This window comes from Bombina bombina, chromosome 3, assembly GCF_027579735.1.
Source record: "Bombina bombina isolate aBomBom1 chromosome 3, aBomBom1.pri, whole genome shotgun sequence".
Taxonomy (NCBI): domain Eukaryota; kingdom Metazoa; phylum Chordata; class Amphibia; order Anura; family Bombinatoridae; genus Bombina; species Bombina bombina.
The window spans coordinates 1,017,608,408-1,017,618,407 of NC_069501.1; positions in this window are offsets into that span (position 1 = coordinate 1,017,608,408).

Here is a 10,000-nt window from a genome sequence, read left to right on the forward strand (position 1 = left end):
CGGATTAAAGTGAGTAGCGGTCTACACCGCAAATCAGATGGGAGGACTGAGGGGTCATTAAGGGCAGTATAGAAGCCATAAAGGGGACACAGAGAGACATTTAAAGTACAGGCAAAGACACAGTTCTAAGCAGAGGAGCTGGTGCTGAGAGAGGTGCACCATGAGCATAATGTATTAAAGTGTGAGAAGATGGAAAGAAAAATAATCGATCCTCAGTCTGCAAAGATGAACTATTTATATATGCCCTGATGGCACCTAAACTCCCCTCAGAATTATAGCTGTCTCATCCCTCTTGCACACCTGCAGCCTGCCACGGACAAGGTGGATATGCTCCTTTAAAATTTTCTAAACTAGAAGGAGAGAATAATATTCTGCTGAATTAGAGGGTCCAAGGAAAAATTAAGCTCATATTTGCAGAGAGCCTCAAGAAACAGTCTCTATAAATTGTTTGGGGAGCTGCAGTAATGGCCTCAAAAAGAAATATTAAAGCTGCACCATCAAGCAAACAACCTACAGCGCCCATCTTCTTTAAAGCTACAAGAGGGGAGAAATCCCCAGAGCATCAATCTCCTCAATCAGATATGGACAGAGAAAGCGACACAAGCTTACTAGTAGGGACTGGAGGCCAGGAACCTTTAACTAAAGCTGATATAGAACAACTGGTGTCGAAGCAGGACATTTCTGCTAACTTTGAGAAACTTCTAGAGAAAATTGAGACCCTGCAGAACACGGTCGCTAATAGCTTGACAGAGCTAAAGCAGGAAGTGGGGGAACTGGGCTCCAGAGTTGATTCTCTTGAGGAAAGCGGGGACGCTTTGGCAGAAGGGCTGAGTGACATCACGACCCAAACGACAGCTCAACAGCAGGAACTGGAGGAAATTCACGACAAGCTTGAAGACCTCGAGAATCGCAGCCGCCGCTGCAATATACGCCTGAAAGGCGTCCCAGAATCGGTGACCCCAAAAGAACTTAATAAGTATCTGCTTAACCTATTTCAAGGTATTACAGGGGTTGGTGATGATGAGAAATTCCAGATAGAAAGGGCCCACAGGGCTCTTAGGCCCAAACCTAAAGGAGAAGATCCGCCACGAGATATTATAATTCGGATGCTAAGATTCCAAGAAAAAGAAGAAATAATGGCGGCGGCACGCAGAAACCCGACATTCAAATACCAAGGAAATGTCATTCAGTTTTTTCAGGACTTGTGCCTGAGGACCTTACAGCGGAGAGGTGCGCTTCGTCCACTCACAGCCCAGCTGAGAAAAAATCAAATCCCCTACAGGTGGGGATTCCCATTTGCCCTGCATATCTCATGGGAGAATAGGATTCTATCAATTAAAGACCCAGAAGAGATTCAAGACACCTGCAGGAAACTGAAACTGGAGCTGCCAGCTCTCCATCTACAGAGACCGACTACAGGAGGAGAAGAAGGAAGCAAAAAACCTTTTCAGAGGAAATGGTCTCGTGTACCTGAAAAAAAGAGGAAGACTTGAGATGACAGAAATTGATCGCAGAGAACAGACCCATTGGGAACTTTATGGACCTCAGGCTTTGGCCTGGTTAGGCTAGAACTTGGTGTCTTGGAAGGGCTGAAGCTACTACTCCATGATCGTCAGACAGATGAGTATATAATATTGTTAATATTCTGTTATATTTATAAGTTATGTCATATGTTAATGAAAATATGAGAAGTGGATCGCTGAGCTGAAGTGACATTTATAACCGAGTTAAGCTCAGAGATTGAAGAGGACAATGGTCTGGTTCTTTTGGCAGGACAGTGGGGGTCCAACACTATATGTGAACAGCATGGGGGAGATTCATGGAACTAATGCTCAAGCTAAGGGGGACTTACTGCAAAACACTTAGTTTGCCACAACTGAGACTGATGAAGCTACGGCTCACTACACTTACGTGCCATGGGAGTCAGTAGGAAACAGAATTATGTGGCTGCCTGTTTAGTTTAACTTGATGCACTGTTTAGTTAAGACAAGAAAAGTTAATGTTGTTGTGATATGCTACTGTTTGCTAATGTTCATTTTCTTCCAGGTTGTGTCTCTGAACGGTAAATGTTCAGACTGGCTAGAGAGGTTTGGGGAATGGGAAAAGAGGAATGAGGTACAATTACGGGTCCTATTGTTCTCAAATAATAGTTTTAGAGCTTGCTACTGTAAGGCTGAGGAAGAGACAGGGAGAAGTAGGAGATAAACGATGACAGCAAATAACCTAATTTTGCTCTCTCACAATGTTAGGGGGCTAAATACGGACACCAAAAGAAAAACTGCTATGTCACAATATTTAAGAGCAAAGGCTAAAATAATCTTCCTGCAGGAAACACACTTTGTGAAATCATCTATCCCAAAATTTTGGTCAAGTCATTTTCCCCAACATTTTCACTCTACATCAGACTCTAAAAAAAGAGGGGTCACTATACTGGTACATAGATCCCTTGACTTGCTGACTGACAAGGTAATTATAGATAAAGAAGGGCGATATGTGATAGTACAAGGAACAATTCAGGGTTCAAACGTAGTGCTCTGCAATATTTATGCCCCTAACGAAACGCAAAATGTCTTTTTCACTAAAATTGCTTCTCTACTTACGCAATGGTCACAATCTAGACTGATTCTCGCAGGGGATTTTAATGTTAACATGTCTTCCGTAGGGGGAGCGGCGAACTCCAAAGTGACTAGTAAACAACATAGGCACAATAGTATAGTTAAATCAATCAGAAATTCACTTGAAGAGCATAACCTGGTGGACACCTGGGAGGCAATGGGTAGGACAGCGCATGATTATACTTATTACTCCCCGGCCCATAAAACATACACCACACTTGACTACATTTTTGTTAGCCACATTTTGACGCCTAATCTAGTGAGGGTGGGCACACAGGCTTGTGTTTGGTCAGATCATTCCCTGGTTTACATAGAGCTGACGGGCTTGGTAAATTTCTCTAGACAAAGATCGTGGACCTACAACACTACATTGTTAAGAGACCCTGAGATACACGGGAAGATCCAGAGAGCACTAAGGGAGTTTTGGGAGATAAACACTGGTTCTGTTATGAACCCATTAATGGTCTGGGCAGCTCATAAGCCCTTTGTAAGGGGCCTCCTCATAAAAGAAAATGCGATAAAGAACAAAAAAGCGACTCAATTAGTTAACACGCTACAGAAAGAGGTAGAACACCTAGAGAAGGTGCATCAACGCAATGGCTCTAACAACACTTATAAGCTATTAGTGTCTAAGAGGAGGGAGATGGCGAAAATCTTGAATGATGCCTCCGTTAGAACTGCCTTGAGGCTGAGAGCCCATTATTTCGTGTATGCAAACAAGCCAGATAAATATTTAGCACATAAGTTGAGAGAAAGGAATAAATTATTTTCGATACCTAAGCTTTACACAGAGAAGGGGGACCTTACCTCACATCCGCAAGAAATAGCGGATTGTTTCGCCCACTATTATGAAGAGCTATATGACGGGAAAAAGGTGGGGTCAGGTGATATCACCTATAAGACAAGCCAATTTCTAGAGGGGGCGAAATTAAAGTTAATTAAGGATAGCGACCTAGAAAGTCTCAACATGAAAATAACGAGTTCAGAAGTTAGGGGGGTAATTAAAGACTTAAAAATAGGGAAGGCTGCAGGACCAGATGGACTGATAGGGGAGTACTATAAACTTTTTCAGAATGATCTATTACCTCACCTAGTTAGCTTTTGTAATGGCCTCATGGAGGGATGGGAGACCCCTAGGGAATCTTTGCAAGCAAAGATAATAGTGATATCAAAAGGGGGGAAAAATGCTAAATATTGTCACAACTATAGGCCAATATCCCTAATAAACCACGACATCAAAATTTTTGCTAAAATTATGGCAAATAGGCTAAAACAAATTCTCCCCTCCCTGATCCATCAAGATCAGGTGGGATTTATACAAGATAGGGAGGCCCCGGACAACGTTAGGAGAGCCATTGCTTTAATAGACTATTTAAAGGCGTCTGGAACTCCAGCTCTATTCCTGTCACTTGACGCAGAAAAAGCGTTTGACAGGGTAGACTGGAGTTTCATGTTCAAGGTACTGTCGGTTATGGGTTTTAAGGGGGCTTTTATACAAGCACTACAGCTTATTTATTCAGGGCCGACGGCGGTAGTGGGGGCGGCGTGATATCTATCGAGGCAAATTTCAATCTTAAATGGCACTCGGCAAGGTTGCCCGTTGTCGCCGCTGTTGTTTGCTATCTGCATAGAGCCTCTAGCCGCGTACATTAGGAACTCGAAAGACATTTCGGGAGTACAATTAGCAAAGTCGGAATATAAATTAATGCTATTCGCGGATGATGTGTTGCTAACGCTAACCAGGCCCTTACACTCATTAACAAACCTTTATAACATTCTGACAGAATTCTCAGAGATTTCGGGTTACAAGATAAATAATGCTAAATGTGAGGCTCTTCCAATCTGTCTTCCCCCACACACGAAAAAAGTGATGGAGTTAAACTTTGAAATTGTTTGGGCGAAAAACCATATCACATATTTAGGGGTTAAAATAAGTGATAACATGTCTGAACTATATAAACTGAATTACTTGCCCATTTACAAATCTATTAGAAGTGACTTGGGAAAGTGGAAAAAAGGTAGTTTTTCGTGGTATGGGAGGCTTATGGCAATTAAAATGAATCTCCTACCGAGATTGATGTATATTTTTAGGGCTCTACCCATAGGCATACCCACATCGGAACTGGAGGCCTTACAAGAAGAAGTACTAAAATTTTTGCGGGGAGACGGTAAGACTAGGATAGCGGCACAGGTGTTGAAACAACATAGACAGGTGGGAGGGGTAGGGGTTCCAAACCTTATTGAATACTACCGGGCATCCAGACTAGCACAGATGGTGGTGATGGGGAAGAGCGACAGTAAATTAATTTGGCCCAGGATAGAGGCGGAACTAGCAGGTTACAACAGGGCAGCAGACATCTTATGGGACACAGGACTCATTCTAGGGACAAGCGAGTATAAGTCACCGACCACAGTTGAGGCAATACGCTTATGGACAAAAATCACGAAAGGTTTACAATTATGCAGACCGGAATCTTTGTTAAGGCCTGTTAAATTTTTATTGCCTGGTGAGTTGAGAAGGCTAGTGGGGAAATGGGAAAATAAAGGCCTATACAGGGTATCAGACTTCATGCACAACTCTAAAATGCTTACCTTTAATCAGATTAGAGAGAGAATAGACCCGGAACACCTTCATTGGTATTTGTACTTACAATTAAGCTCATCCATACATACCTATTTGTCACATAAACGGTCCTCACCACTGACGGAAATGGAGAGATTGATAGCAGCCCCATTTAGGGGGAAAGGGATGATCTCCCGAATATACTTGATAATACAAAAAGCGAGATGTCAATCTAAGTCTCCGTTAATGGAGAGATGGGAAAGGGATATTATGGAGGTAAGGGAGAAAAACGATTGGGAGGACTTGTTGAGGGAAGCAAGTAGAGGATTGATTAGTGCAGACATGAGAGAGAATGCTATCAAGGTGTCATTTAGATGGTACCTGACGCCTGTCAGAACGGCACATTACGCGGTAACACACGACAGTAATTGTTACAGAGGGTGTCAGGAAAAGGGGACATTTAGACACATGTGGTGGGATTGCCCAAGGGTCCAGATACTTTGGGGGAAACTTTCAACCTTGATAGGAACCTTGCTGAACGAGAGAATAACCCTCACAATATCGCAAGCATTACTACATGATAGGGTAAAACCATTCAACAAGACAATCAATAGCTTTATCAGAATCCTCTGCACGTGTATGAGAATTTGTGTCGCTAGACACTGGAAGGTAGGGACGCCCGCTTGGCAGGAGGTGATAGATAAAATTATAGATACCTACAATTTGTCAGAAACGGCGGCCTGGGCTCAGGGTCAGCCAGAACAATTTCAAAAGATATGGTTTTATTGGATGTTAAGAAGGGGGGAGGTTCAGAGCTTGCTGGAGTAAAAGTAAACGATGGGGTAGTAGGAAAGGTGAAGGACATTTACAAATAGGACTGAGAACATTGGATGTAGCGATATTTCCCAGTTAAACAAGTGAAACTTATGTAGAAAACTAGCTAAACACAGGAAATACCATGAGAGACAGAGAAAAGACGAAGCAACCTGGAAGAAGGGGGGTGGGGGGGAGTTTAACAAGTTGGGGTGTGAAGTTCTTGTTACATGTTATACGACAATTATATAAACTGTTGGAAATACAGAGTAGCGATGGTTTTAGTTAGGCTATCAATACAAATATATTGTGACAAGGTGATTGAGCGACATCTAAAGCTTTATGTTAATGAAAAATGCAATGCACCTGCATATGTGATTTTCGTGACTCTGTATCAATGTTTAAAACAATAAAAATTATTTCAAATAAATGCTTTATCTATGGGGGCGGTGCCTAGGCAAGCACAGTGGCGGACGCATAATTTGTCTGCTCCGGGTGCATCTAGCTATTGAATTGGAGACCTGACACAGTAAAACCTCATGAGTGCCCTCAAGATAACTTCGGACTGTTCCCACACTGGTCACACACAAAAACTGGTACCGTAATCCACTTTACCAGGTGACAGACCCAGCAGAACATGGCCGGACGTCTCCAGCTCAATGGAGGCCTAAGCAGCTATCCTGGCGTATGTAATCTACACCCCGGCAATAGCGAAGGACCCGGAGGCTCCTGTCAGCACCGGAGGAAGGCGGGTAAGCACTCCGGTACAGAAAAAACATTACGCTGCACGGCTCACATATGTGGTTCAGGGAGGAGGAGGAGGACCACAAAGCTCAGCCGCCATGAACAGTGAGTAGCCACGTGGGAGACCGGACAGGCAGTAGCGCAATAATAACTCAGTAAAGACCGGGGGCAACAATAAAAGTGACCTAACTACAATACTGACAATAACAAGTTTATAAGGCACAATATGGGTAGTGCTGGGTCTGTACAGGGTGTATAAAAAGGAGAGTCGCTGCAGTAAAGGGTTTTAAATCTAATGCCTGAACAGTAAGAAGATAAAATCTGATATTAAAAGGCACTCTAGCATACAGCTAAACACAGCTAGTCACCCACCTCACAGAGCTAGAGGGAATAGAGGGGGAAAAAAAGATCAGACCTCATAAATCTACATAAAATAAAGAGAGATAGCAGATCTTGCACAAAATATATATCCGGTGAACTGCTGAGAATTACATTCAAATAAATTTGGCGCCAAGACAACTCTGCCGCAATCCACAAGTGGAGTTACTTCCTATATACCTTAACAAGAGGCAAAAAGGCACTAGAGTGCTCCACCTAATAAATTACAACATGTCAATTAGAAGACATAGCAAACCAAGTTGCACAAATAAACCAGCAGCGGCCAGCATTTTCTTTAAACCACAGAAGGGAGATAAGCTATTGGAAAGGGGTGAGGATGTAACTGAAGAAGAGTTGGAAGAAGACACAGACACTATTCCTACAGGAAGCAGCAATATACCCATAACCAAATCTGACATCAAGAATCTTGTATCCAAGCAAGATATAACCTCAATATTCGATAAAATGTGGGAAAAGATGGACAAATAGCCTCACTGAAATTAAACCAGATATCTCAGAACTGGGCACCAGATTAGAAACTCTGGAAGAAAAAGAAGAAACAATGGAGGAGGATATTACTAACATCAAGCAGCTCCTAACTGAACATCGGCAAGAATTGGCGGACATGAATGACAAATTAGAGGACCTTGAAAACAGGAGTAGGAGATATAATATCCGTCTGAAGGGCATCCCAGAATCAATTGCTGCAGCGGTGCTTGGGGAATACCTGCGTCAAACATTCCAAGCCATCACAGGGGAGTCCTCAGAGGGGAAATTCCAGCTGGAAAGGGCTCATAGAGCTCTAAGAGCAAAACCTAGAGATGCAGAACCCCCGAGAGATGTTATAGTGAAACTTTTTCGCTTCCAAGAAAAGCAAGAGATTATGTCGGCGGCGAGGAAGAGCCAAACTTTCAAATTCAAAGGCTCAATTATACAATTCTATCAAGACCTTTGTATCAAAACTTTACAAAAGAGATATGCCCTCCGTCCGTTGACGCAACTATTGAGGAAAAGCCAGACCATATACAGATGGGGATTCCCCTTTGCCCTACATGTACTCCATGAAGGCAGCACTTATACCATTAAAGAGAAACAGGACATACCAGGTCTTTGCCAATTACTAAAGCTGGACTGTCCGAAACTCCCAAGATAACTCCAAAGCGCGACCACTACTTTCAAAAGGGACTATTCAAAATGGTCGCTGCACGAAAGTCTCCAAGAGGAAGCAGAAACCGTGAAAACTCTACAGGACTTGGAGAGCTGGGAACGACTTTCTAAAAGTTTCCGTATTTTTGCCTTCTCTCAGCGGAGAGATTTGTTCACAAAAAAACGGACGTTGTCCAAATTATTAATGTAGGTCCGCTAGGATTTGCACGTGAGGAAGCTGTATAAGAGGTATGCGTAGAGAAATAGTTAATAAAGCTTGCAGCTCCAACTAACGAAGAGATCCTGCCATGATGGGGTGGGATCACTGTGGGTTCGATTTGTTAACTGAAGAAAGGCAGAAGGGTAATAATAGAACAGTTAGATTCGCTTTTTATAATGCTGTCACTGGCAGCAAGAGACTCGGATACTCTAGCCTATTAGAGATAACCATTTATATGTTAATCTCCAAAAGTTGTAATAAGTATCTTAAATGCACACTTAGTTAGAAAGTAGTGCTAATGCAGATATATAGAAAGTATTTTTTGTTTTAAAAATTATGTTCAAGTTTAATGTATGTTTTTATGTTCCCATTTTAAGTACCGTCGAGCAGTGGTCTAGAAAGTTTCTCCATGCTAGAGCTGGCCTGAAGAGGGCAAAAGTCAGTCAAGAATAAAAAAAAAAGACACTATTGTACAGGTATGTGAGGAGGGGGGGAAACAAGATTGAATGGATTTTAGACTACAGATAATTTCACACAATGTGAGAGGTCTGAACACCAATGTAAAGAGGAAAACGGCACTTACTCAGTATAGCAACATGAAAGCTAAAATAATATTTTTGCAGGAGACACACTTCTCCCATAATACTCTCTCTGTGCAAAGAAAATCACAAAGACAAGGGCGCCTCCTCGTGTGATATAGTTTGGACAAATGTAAAAATAGGTGAATACAGATTTTATACTCACAAGTAAAGCAGCTCTCTGTTGTGCTTATAGAGGCAGACTGGGAGTTCACAGTGTCCCAGTTCACTGACCAACAGGGCCGGATTTACATCTCAGGTGCCTGTAGGCACAAAAATCTGAAGCGCCCCCCCCCAAAAAAAAAAAAAAAACAGGAATTTTTTTTTATTATTACAATGGAATTAGCACACAAAGTAATTTTATTTATGAAATGACTATATATTTTATGTAATAAACTGCTACATTTTCGTTATAATTTAATGTAATTATAAATACATTTTTAAATTTTTGTATTTGGGACAATTCAGCTTTCTTCTATTTGGGGATGGATTACGGAGTGTCATGTACATACATTTGGTTATTATTTATTGTTGAAATGCCATGAGAGTTTGTGGTCAAACAAGAGGCACAAGTAAAATACAAAGTCACTTAAAGATTGTGAAAAAAGGAGTACAGATTAAAACTGTATTATACATAATAAAAAAGAAATAATAGAGTGATGTATCAGCAGCTAAAGCATGGATAACTTAAAGTGACATAAAGGACATTTACTTTCTCTATTGCATATGAAAAGGGACATTATAAAATGTATTGCACTATTTTAATGATGTTCATGTGCTAAAAAATACTTAATCTGCTTAATTAGTCTATCCCACTGGTTTTCAAACTGTCCTCAGGCCTCCCTAACAGGCCAGATTTTCAGGATTGCTGTGGGTGCAAGCAGGTAAAATAACCATATTTACTAATCAGCTGATTATTTCACCTGTACTCTAGTTCAGATAT